Source organism: Cupressus sempervirens, chromosome 9 (genome assembly GCF_028749045.1).
Source record: "Cupressus sempervirens isolate cs-2001-9-10 chromosome 9, ASM2874904v1, whole genome shotgun sequence".
NCBI classification, from domain to species: Eukaryota; Viridiplantae; Streptophyta; class Pinopsida; order Cupressales; family Cupressaceae; genus Cupressus; species Cupressus sempervirens.
Window position 1 is genome coordinate 229,118,643 of NC_143126.1, and position 10,527 is coordinate 229,129,169.

At 34.0% G+C, this 10,527-nt stretch overlaps 1 pseudogene; it reads left to right on the forward strand.

The window, feature by feature from the left end:
• The first annotated feature begins 3,594 nt into the window (after nt 1-3,594).
• On the forward strand, nt 3,595-9,628 carry LOC149538336 (switch 2-like; annotated as a pseudogene).
• Nucleotides 9,629-10,527: the final 899 nt, after the last annotated feature.

The following is a 10,527-nucleotide window of genomic DNA, read 5'->3' on the forward strand; positions in this document are numbered from 1 at the left end:
GTGTTCTGAATAATTCCTGATGTGTTATCTTCATTAGCAGATTATATATTAAATTGCTCAACCTTTTGAATGTACTCATCCTTGTATTCAAACTTTCAACGCTGACTGATCTTACTGTGAACTCCAACGCACTAAACTTGGCTCAATGATAAATTCACAATGATCCCCCCCTTTGTTTTATATATATAATATTTCTTTTGTTGTAGTCGCAGCATATTGAATTCATGTATGCATCAACAGGTTTTATTTCACAATAACTTGGCAAGCTTCATACGTATGATATAGTGTATTCTCTACAACAATTTATCAACTTTCCAAACCGATGGCATCTCCGTATATTTGGCACTGAGGCTCTTTGACGTCTCCTTCGTTCTTCTAATTTTGCAATCATTCACCATGCTTGTATAATAGTCGCCTTTGTATGTTCCACTCCTTTCCTGTAGTTGTTATAATAATTCTTTCGTGGCTGTATGATCTATGTTGACCAAACTTCTTGATGCAGTAATCTTTGTTTTCAGAATCAATGCTATTCATTGCTGGCTTATAGCAAGTTTATCAGACTCCTTTCATGACATTAATCCATGTCTTCTCTTTCAATTGGATCTTTGAAACTTGGACGACATCATGTTATCTTTAGTTGTTCATTACCCACTGTGATATGACTCCACTATATACTTCCAAACCAATGACATCTCTGTATATTTGGCACTGAGGGTCTTTGACGTCTCCTTTGTTGTTCTCATTTTTCGATCATTCACCATGCTTGTTTACTAGTCGCCTTTGTCTGTTCGGCTCCTTTCCTGTAGTTGTTTTTAATAATTCTTCGGTGGCTGTATGATAAATGTTGACCAAACTTCTTAATGCAGTAATATTTGTTTTCAGAATCATTACTATTCATTGCTGGCTTATGGCAAGTTTGTCGGGCTCCTTTTCATGGCATTAATCCATGTCTTTCCTTTCCATTGGATCTCTGAAACTTGGACGACATCATGTTATGTTTAGCTGTTCACTACCCACTGCAATATGACTCCACTGTATACTTCCAGCAACTCATGTATAGATAGCAAATACTTATATTTTTCGCATTCTTAACAGGACCAACACTTTGTTCTTAATTTCATTGCCAAAGAACTTGCTGCTTATAATATTCAATGTCTATTATTGACTTCCATAGAAAAAACTATTATTTAGTATTCTACTCTTTGTTTATACAAGTGATTACTTCACCAATAGATATGAATATTGTTAGCCATATATTGCTGATTATGTCGTATCATTTTCTTCTAATTTCTTTCTGTATGCTGATTTTGGAAGTGACTCAGATTAATAAGCTTTCTCTTTGTTTCATTAGTAAGTTTCTTATTGTTATCCTGTCTTCTTCGCTGCTACTTAGTTCCATGCTTGCTGCTTGATCATTACTGCTGCTCTATATATCTTTGTTCATATATCTTAGTGCTTTTGTCATCAATGATAAAACTTCCAACAATCTGATTGTCTTTTGACATCAGTGACAAATTTCCATCAATCTCTCCCTTTGTCATTGATGGCAACCTCCCAAATATATAATCTTGATTATGCAAGGCTCCCCCTTAGTTTAGTGGTCCTCCTTACTCAAATCTCTCTCCCTTTGTCATCAATGGCGAAGGGTCATCAAGGCTAGAAACTAGCTACCCCTGAACTTTTGCTTCTCACAAAATTTTTAGTGGATAGATGAGAGCGATACTATTCCCAATTTCTCCCTTAGGTACTCAAAAGTTTCCTTTGGAAGGGGTTTTGTGAATATATCAGTAATTTTCTTCTTTGGGTTGATTTATTTCAACTTGACTTGTTTAGTCTTGGAGCCAAACTCATTGGATGTATTGGAGCCAAACTTTGAATCAGAATGCATTATAATATTTCTGCCCTATTGCTTTGGTAGTGAAAACTAGGCAAAGAAATACAATGTTGGCCTTGTTGACATTCAAATAATGTGTTTATCATCTCAAATTCTTTGTAGTACTTACCGGCCACTGAAATTTTATGTTAAGAAAAATGGTTCAGCTTAAAAGTGAGATCTAAGTCATCCCCTTTGGAAACTTTTAAATAATACAAATATTGTTCGGTACTCGAGAAGTAGTGTTTAGTATTTCTCTCATGCCTTGTTTACACTGCCTCTAATTGTCTTGGCTAGAAGTCTATGTTGTTTAGACACTCCCATTATGTTGTTATTTTCCTTCATGCAACTCAATGTTCCCTTGTTTGATTTGCTCCTAAGATGTAAACAAAATCTGACTATCCTTGAGATTAGAGTATTGATTCTATCAATAATGCAATTTTAATGATAAGTGCACAATCTATAAAAAAGGAGGTAGAAACTGGTAGATGTCAAAACCTAATTAATGGTAGTAAATTACAATCATGGTAGTGCACTCCTATGTTCTTTTGCTGGATAAATCTTGAGTGAATTTTTAGGTTCCCTTCAATATGATGTGAGGTATTGTTATTCGACATTCTTAAAACCTACAAACTTGGGCCATGTTCAATTACACCCCTTAATTGAGAACTTAGGCTACTAATTTTTTCATTATCACTATATCATTGATCAATGATAAAATCTCATGCTATCGGTATCCAAGATTCAAATGTGATTATTATAAATTTAAAACCTCTCCCAAAGTTTGAACTAGAATAGGGAAGAAGATGTCAAACATTGTAATATGCAATTTATGAACTGCACTAAATCATGATGATGCTCAAGTGCAATGATCATAAATTCATTTTCAGTTGTCAGCTTACTATAATATTAAGATCCTATAGGAGGATGCAATTTTGTACTCAATTTTTAATCAAATCAATTAAATTAAAGAGAAACACTCGTTGGATAAGCGATTTTTTAAAATGCCGTGTTTTTGCCAAGCTAAGTATTCCAACTATGGTACAACACAACCATGCCACACACTACTGGAGTTATGGGTTGGCTTATTGTAGTAGTAGGATATTATCTGAGGTTACATTCCTATATGTGTCCTCTGATAGTAGCGTTGTAACCCTTTGGACCATTGCAGTATAGTTGTAAAGCCTTGTTGCAATTAGTTAAAGTAGATGAAAAGAAAGCAAATAATAGTATTAAAGCAGTGTCAAACTACTAGTAAGATGCCTATTGCCAAGATGTGAGAATTTTTTGTAAAGCAAACTAAGCCCATGTTAGCATTTCCAACTCCTCTGTTGGTTCAATTTTAGTTTTAGATAAACTCATGTTTGCTATTGCTGATATATTTTACTTTTTATGAGTGCATCTATCACAGAGACCCGATGGAGTTAGAGCAATGATGTATTTGGAAGATATCAATCTATTGACCATGAAACAGTCACATTTCATTTTTATTCTCCTTGATGTTTGATTATTTAGCACTATAGAGAATTCTTTATGTGCATTTATTTTCTATAATATCCTGTATTGTAGTCTCAGCTTGTCAAAGCTCTACTCTTTATAGAAACTATTCATGTCCATGTCAATTTACCAAACCTAGAGAGAAGAGCATTGCATACAGTTTGCATTGTCTTGTGCCCAGGGTATTAATATTGGATTATTATTTTCTTCTTCCACCAAATATTATGGAATATGACAATCGTATGATATCTTTGTGTAAATTTGATAGGGGACTCAGGAAGTCTATACAAATAATTGCATTCCTCACTACTGTGCTACGGAAGGAACCAAAATCTAATTTTATTGGTGGTGGCTCTGATGGGAAGAACCAAAAGCTTATTGAAAATAAAAAATTAGTATTGATTATTTGTCCCACATTTGCCATTTGTAATTGGGAAAATGAGTTTCATTAATGGCGAACATTCAATATTGCTATATATCATGGTCCAAATAGAAACCTTGTTCTAGAAAAATTAGAAATCACTAGCACTGAGAGAGTCCTAACAAGTTTTGGTAAATTCTTGTGAGAAATACAAATTAAATTTAACTCATAGCTTAACCCTATACTTAAAAAACTTTGCCTGGCACAGGAAGGTGTCAAGTGTCAGATTTACTTGGCACTTACTCGGCACTTGAAGGTGCCGAGTGACAGGCAACAGGTGCCGAGTGAACTCGGCACAAAGAGGAGCTCAACAGCAAATGCCGAGTATGCTCGGCTCACAAAGGAAATGCTCGGCAACAATAGATGCCGAGTGAGCTCAGCTCCAACTGAGAAATTATAACTTAAGAGATTTCAACATGAATGCATTCACCATTAAAACCAGAGAGCCAAAGCTTTAAGCTTTCAAATAAATTTCTCAAATGCCACATACAAGGGAAGATCAATAGATTCAAGTATGCTTGCTTTCTCTCTATTCAATCTTTCACTAAACTATTACAAAATCTGGGAGCATTTGGCTTCAACCAGAAACCCTAAAATAACCCTAAATTGATAATACTTCAAACTTCAATAAACTTTTAAACCTGCAACTCTAATGACTGCATACAATGGTGCCTAGAGCAATCACTGCTTCAACAAGAAAAATTCAAACAACAAACTTACAAAGTGAACAAGGGACCACGTGCAACTGGAGGCACAAACTTCCTTCCTTCTTCCTTCTTTGCTCAGCTCTGCAACTTCTCTCTGATCTGCTTGATCTCACTTAATGAATGAATGAATGTAGAAAAATTCCTTTTTTCATATTCTTCCTTTCCCTCTCAATGTTCAAATTTCAAACTCTAACCTACCAAAAATGAATGTCTGTCATTCATGGATGCCTGTGGTGACCTGACAGGGTAGATGGGTGTGGGGCTCGAGGACAACCTATAGGCGTTGACGTTTAATCTCCAACAATTTTGTATTCATCATGGCAGCCTGTGTGAAGTGCAGTGGAAAGTTGTAATTGTTGATGAGGTTCATCGTTTGAAGAATGAAAAATCTCAGCTCTACAAGGCTTGTAAAAGTGTACAAACTAAGAAATGCTATGGGCTTACGGGGACAATTATGAAAAACAAGATTATGGACTTATTCAATGTTTTTGATTGGACTACTCCTAGATGCTTGGACTCTTGTGAACACTTATGGGAATTCTATGATGAGCTTCTCAAACAAGGACAATGCATAAGTGCACCTAAACAATTTATACAAATAGCAGAGGAGCATAAACAACATTCGCTACATGTTCTACTGAAATATCTGTAGAGGAGGAAAAAGGGAGAAACAATTGGGCATCTTATGAGGGGAAAGGAAGATAATGTTGATTTTTGTGCTATGAGTCCCTTGCAAAGGCTTGTTTACAAGAGACTATTGGAGAGTCCAAAATTTCAGAGTCTTATCTCAAAGGACTTGCCTTGCAACTATGGCAGCCATCTGACAAAAGTTGAGTGTTGTCATAAGACAGCTCCTGATGGGATAATCTGGTCTTATCTTCATCGAAATAATCTAGATGGTTGTGATTCATGTCCTTTTTGCCTTGTACTTCCTTGTCTACTAAAACAACAATAGGTATAGCTGAGATTTTCCTTCTAAAATTTTATTCTTGTACTGGCATCAAAGTACTTGAAAATTTATTCTACGCAGATTTTCTTTGTAGGTCAGTAACCATTTGAAATTAATCAAACCAAATGCCAAGGATGATCTAGAAAAACAGAAAAATGTCGAAGCATTAGCAGTGGCTATTTTTGATAAGGATGCTGAATTGATTGGTGGAAGTGCTCCAAATGAGAGTTTCATGGGCCTTAGTGATGCACAACATTGTGGAAAAATGCAGGCCTTAGAAAAGTTAATGACATCTTGGATTCTACAGGGTGATAAAGTGTTTCTTTTTAGTTACTCTGTCAGGTAATTGAGTTAGAGTTTGAGCTAATCAAATAGTTAATGCTTGCCATTTAATGTTAAGAGACAGATTTCTTCTTGAGTGAATTTGAAATAATATATTTTGTCTGATTGATCATTTTAAAAGTAATGGTATCGTTGATAATTTGATAACCATTTTATTAGACAATACAATCTATTTATTTTTTACATTTGTATATTTGTACATGATGTATAGGTACACTTCAAGATACATACTTTTGTACTCTTACAATAAAGTATTTAAAAAGTGCTTTCACATAATTATTTGTATCCAACTACTTAGCAAACATTATTTAAGCTATTAATTTTTAGCTCTATTACCAACCTTGGTTGGCATTTGAACCTTTTTTTGAGGTGTTTTTGAAAATAAGGTTTTCTGCAATCCAGGTGTGGTTCTTCATGGGGACATTTTCATATGTGCAGTCCAACCAATACTCTCTTTAATATATGGGTTGGGTGGAGGGTAGTTGATGATAGAGTCAGAGGTGTACACTGAGAAATGGTGAGTATTTTTGCCATTTTTCCTATATCACATTAATTACATATCATCTTCAGATAGGTTATTTGTTCTATGGCTCTTCTAATGTGTCAGTGCTTTTACTATTCCCTTTTGTCATGAATTTTGATGGCTCAATTGAGGGTCAAATGGACAATCATCAAGTGCTCAATTGGTTTAAGTTACATATACACAATTATAATAGTGAAGTAAAATTTCACATTAAAAAAGTTAATATTGAATTTTCTTATAGATTTTTCATTTTGCTGAAATATAGACACCTGTAACTGGTTAAGAGAAAATGCTCCCAACTCCAAAATTTAGTAATAACTCAACACTTTGTCATATCAAAAAAATTGGAAGAAATACATATACTCTAGTTGTCTAGACACTCTTGATTCCTAAGATGACTTTTAGACATTTCCTTATCAGACACTTGCAAGTAGCAGTCATTTCCTTGCAATCTTGTCAAACTTCGCCAATTTCTTTCTTTTAAAACTGATGAACATTTTCTCAAAGATCCAAGGGTCTCTAACTTGTACTAATGATTTCTCTTCTATATTGTTGTCTGTTAAAGGAGAGGAGAATGTCTTGAGATGATGAAGAGATTCATCTTCTAGATGTTCCAATGTGTTGGTGCCTACTTATCTAGCGATTCTAGTCAATTCATGAATGAAGACCAATATGATCCAAATGGATACAATATGTCTTTATATTTTTTATGTAATTTTTATTTGCAACATGTACATGGTTGATGATGACACATGCCTCTTAAACTTGATTTTTAAACTTTGGGTCTTCTCTGTAGAATTGGAGATGCTAGGAGAAGGCATGGTGCTCTTGTAGCCCCGGGCTCTAATCCAGTAGTCATGGAAGAAGCTATGATCGCAGCTCCCTCTACATCAGTTATTCTTGTCCAGAAAATGGGGCTAGGTATTGGCTGAAGAAACTATTCTGTAAAAGAAAGTGACTTAGCAAATGAGTTCAGTAAAATTATACTTTTCTTATAAATACAATAATATCTCGGTAATGCACTATTTGGTTTTGCTATCCTTGCCACTGACTGTGAAATCACTTAATATGTAAACTTGTAGAGTTTAAATCAGTGTTTTCAATTTTCTCCTTGGAGGCCCTGAGTCCGGGTATGATTTGAACAGGGTACTAGTTCTTAATTAATTTGCTGAGAGATATATCTAGGTTTCTCTTTTCTACCTACATGTTTGTCCTAGACAGTTACTAGTGAATTGTGGACAAATTTAGGCAAACTAGCACTAGTTTTAAAATCTGAGGCAAGCTGGTGAGTGTGTTTAATTTATTTTTGGGCTTTGACCTTGACTCACTAGGTTGCTAGTTTGTGTGCATCTAAGGTTAAATTGAATCAATACTCCTTCCACATACACGTAGAATTTTTTTGTGCATACTTAGTAGATTTTTAGTTAATGGATTTTTGACTGCTATTGTTAGGAGTAAGATGATGAATTTTGTAATTCTATTTCAGCATACCATGAAGAGCCTTACCAAATTATTTCAAAATAGGTGTTATGAAGCCCTTTCGGGCAAATAGGTATTTACTACGAACCAATATTTACCAGTTTGGGTGTGGGTGTTAGGGTTAAGTAGGGGGATTTCAGCAAAAAAATTGGGAGTTGGATTTGTCTATACAAAAAAATATAAAAATAAACAAAATCACCATAAGACTTAACTACTTCTTCAATGCTAATTAGTTATACTCAAATGTCTTCAAAAAAATTCATTTTCAATATTAAAATAATAGTGTCAGCATCATATGGGTCTTCAAAAGATCCTCATCATCATTGAAATTAGATGTTGGCAAATTAAAAGAATCACAAGAACTTTCACTAAAAGTATGCTTGCTATCAACATTAACCTCCTTTCAGAAGGTACCAAAAATAAAATAGTAATATCGTGCAAGATTGGGCTGAATTGGCTCCCCTCTCAAAAAGGCATGTCAAAAATGCCAAAAATTCTATTTTGACATTTTGAGGAATTGCCTGGCATAGTTGATTGGTAAAAAAGGAGAGATGTTCGAGAGGGATCTGAGTTGGTTTCACCCTCAAAAAAGGCAGGTCAGAAATGTTGAATGTTCTGCTGCTATTGTTCATGGGATCGCTCGGCATAAGTTTCTGTACAAACCTCAAGCCTTGATGATTCTTCTCTCCCTGCTCTTCGATTTTATCTTAGGAAGAAGGAATTATCTTATATTTTTATCAATTCTTTCAATTCTCTAGATTTATATTTGCTGGTGTATCATCTATTATGCCAGGTATATTAGAAATTATTTGACACATGTTTCTGTATACAGTAAGTAGGTCTACCTATATGTTTTAGGTGATCCTCTATCTTCTAGTAGTATTTCTTGAAGACTTGTTCAGGAATGCTCAATTTGTTTTACAATGATTTTCCTCAATCTAATCCTCTCTTGTATTTGCATCTAATATTTGAACTCTACATTTTTTGAAACAAAAGAAAGCAGCTGAAATTTCCTTTGCGCATGACAAAGCATTTTCTCTTTGAATGCTGTGAATGTTTGAATCTCTTTTAAATGCAATTCATAAAGTGCTTTTGAAAATAATATAATTTGTAGTCTCTCAAAGACAAAACCTTAAAATTGAATATCATTCACTGGTATCTTAATATTCTAACTTACTCTGAAATACAGGTATGGTAAAATGATTGAATACTTAACAAAATGCCTGGAAAGCACAATTCTCGAAATTTATTAATTAAGTTTTATCTTAAAAGAAACATTTTATTTTTGCTATTGTCTTCCCATCAGCATACATTTTCATCATCTTGTTCTCTACCTTTATCTACACAAACATCTTTGGATGAATTATCAGCATTTAAAGTTTTTAATCTGTTGAATTCAGTCTGAAGAGTACGGACTATTAAAAGTACTTTCTTTTGGGTGGTATCACTGACATGATTTTCACCATGCAGGATGTTAGATATCCTGGAGAAGTTTAACAATTTTAAGAAGCTTGGAAAGGATAGATATAGAAACAGCATTACATTGCACATACACATGTTCCAACTCCCTATATTTTTATATGGTTTTCTTCTTTCGATTTTTTCAAAGAGTTGCAGCTATATTTTAATACATACCAGTGGAAAAGATTTGATAATACAGTCATTAATTGTGATACCGATAATGGCACTGTACATATGGTGATTGTATGTATTTGTAATTGCTAATACTAAATTGTGATACAGGATGTATCTACTAGAAAGTCTGTTGAAACAGAATACATGGATAGTTGTAATTGTTTGGCTGAACACTTTTAGTCTAGGAGCTATGAACCTATAAACTTAATATTATAAAATTCTCTCATAATTTTCAGCTTGGAAGGGATATCTCCAAATATGGATAATATAAAAATAACAAATTGCTCTCTAATTTAACGGTGAGTGTATTCAACTTTGAGCTTCTTTGTCAAATTGAGGTTTTTTGTCTATGCTTGCTTCAGATTTTCAGCTGAGTAATCTATTTGTATGTCGGATAATGTTGAGCTGCTTCTCACGCAAAATTTATATTGCTCCCTGTTTATTTCATGCTTCATTTAAATGCTGAAATCTATGAACAGCTCCTAACTTGTGTGCTGAGCTCAACTAATCCATTTCAATAAAGAACTGCATTAGAGTCGAAATATTGGTCACCTCTGTAAAACTTTAATAGATTGCACCACATGCATGCTATTTTTTGGTTTCCCTTAACCCTAAGAAAATATCAGCAAATAGAAGCATATGTCAGTTTTAAAATTAATTCAAAACGAAATCTTGTCTAAGGACATTCAAAACCCAAACTGCCCTTTTCTTCTAAAAAGCTATTGAAATGTAGTCATTAAGAGTATTAATTTATCCAGGAGAATCAACTTTCTAAGAAGCTAAACTAACTCAAATAGTTAAATAAATATAACTTGAAGCTTAGCAATGTAAAATCATTTATATGGAAGTAAGGAATTTAAAGAGAGCCCGTGCAGGGTTAATCAGCAAGATTCTTGACATAGGTATAATGCATCAACCAAAGTCACATTTGTCAACATCACACAAACTCGTTTCTTAGTTTCACATTATTCAGAGTTGGTGTAACTAATTTTTTTAACTTGTCAGATAATTAATTTTAGCACGAATTCATCTTATTCACCCCCAATCCTTACATTTAAGAACAGGGAAAAACGCGAGCATCTCCAGAATATACTCTTATCT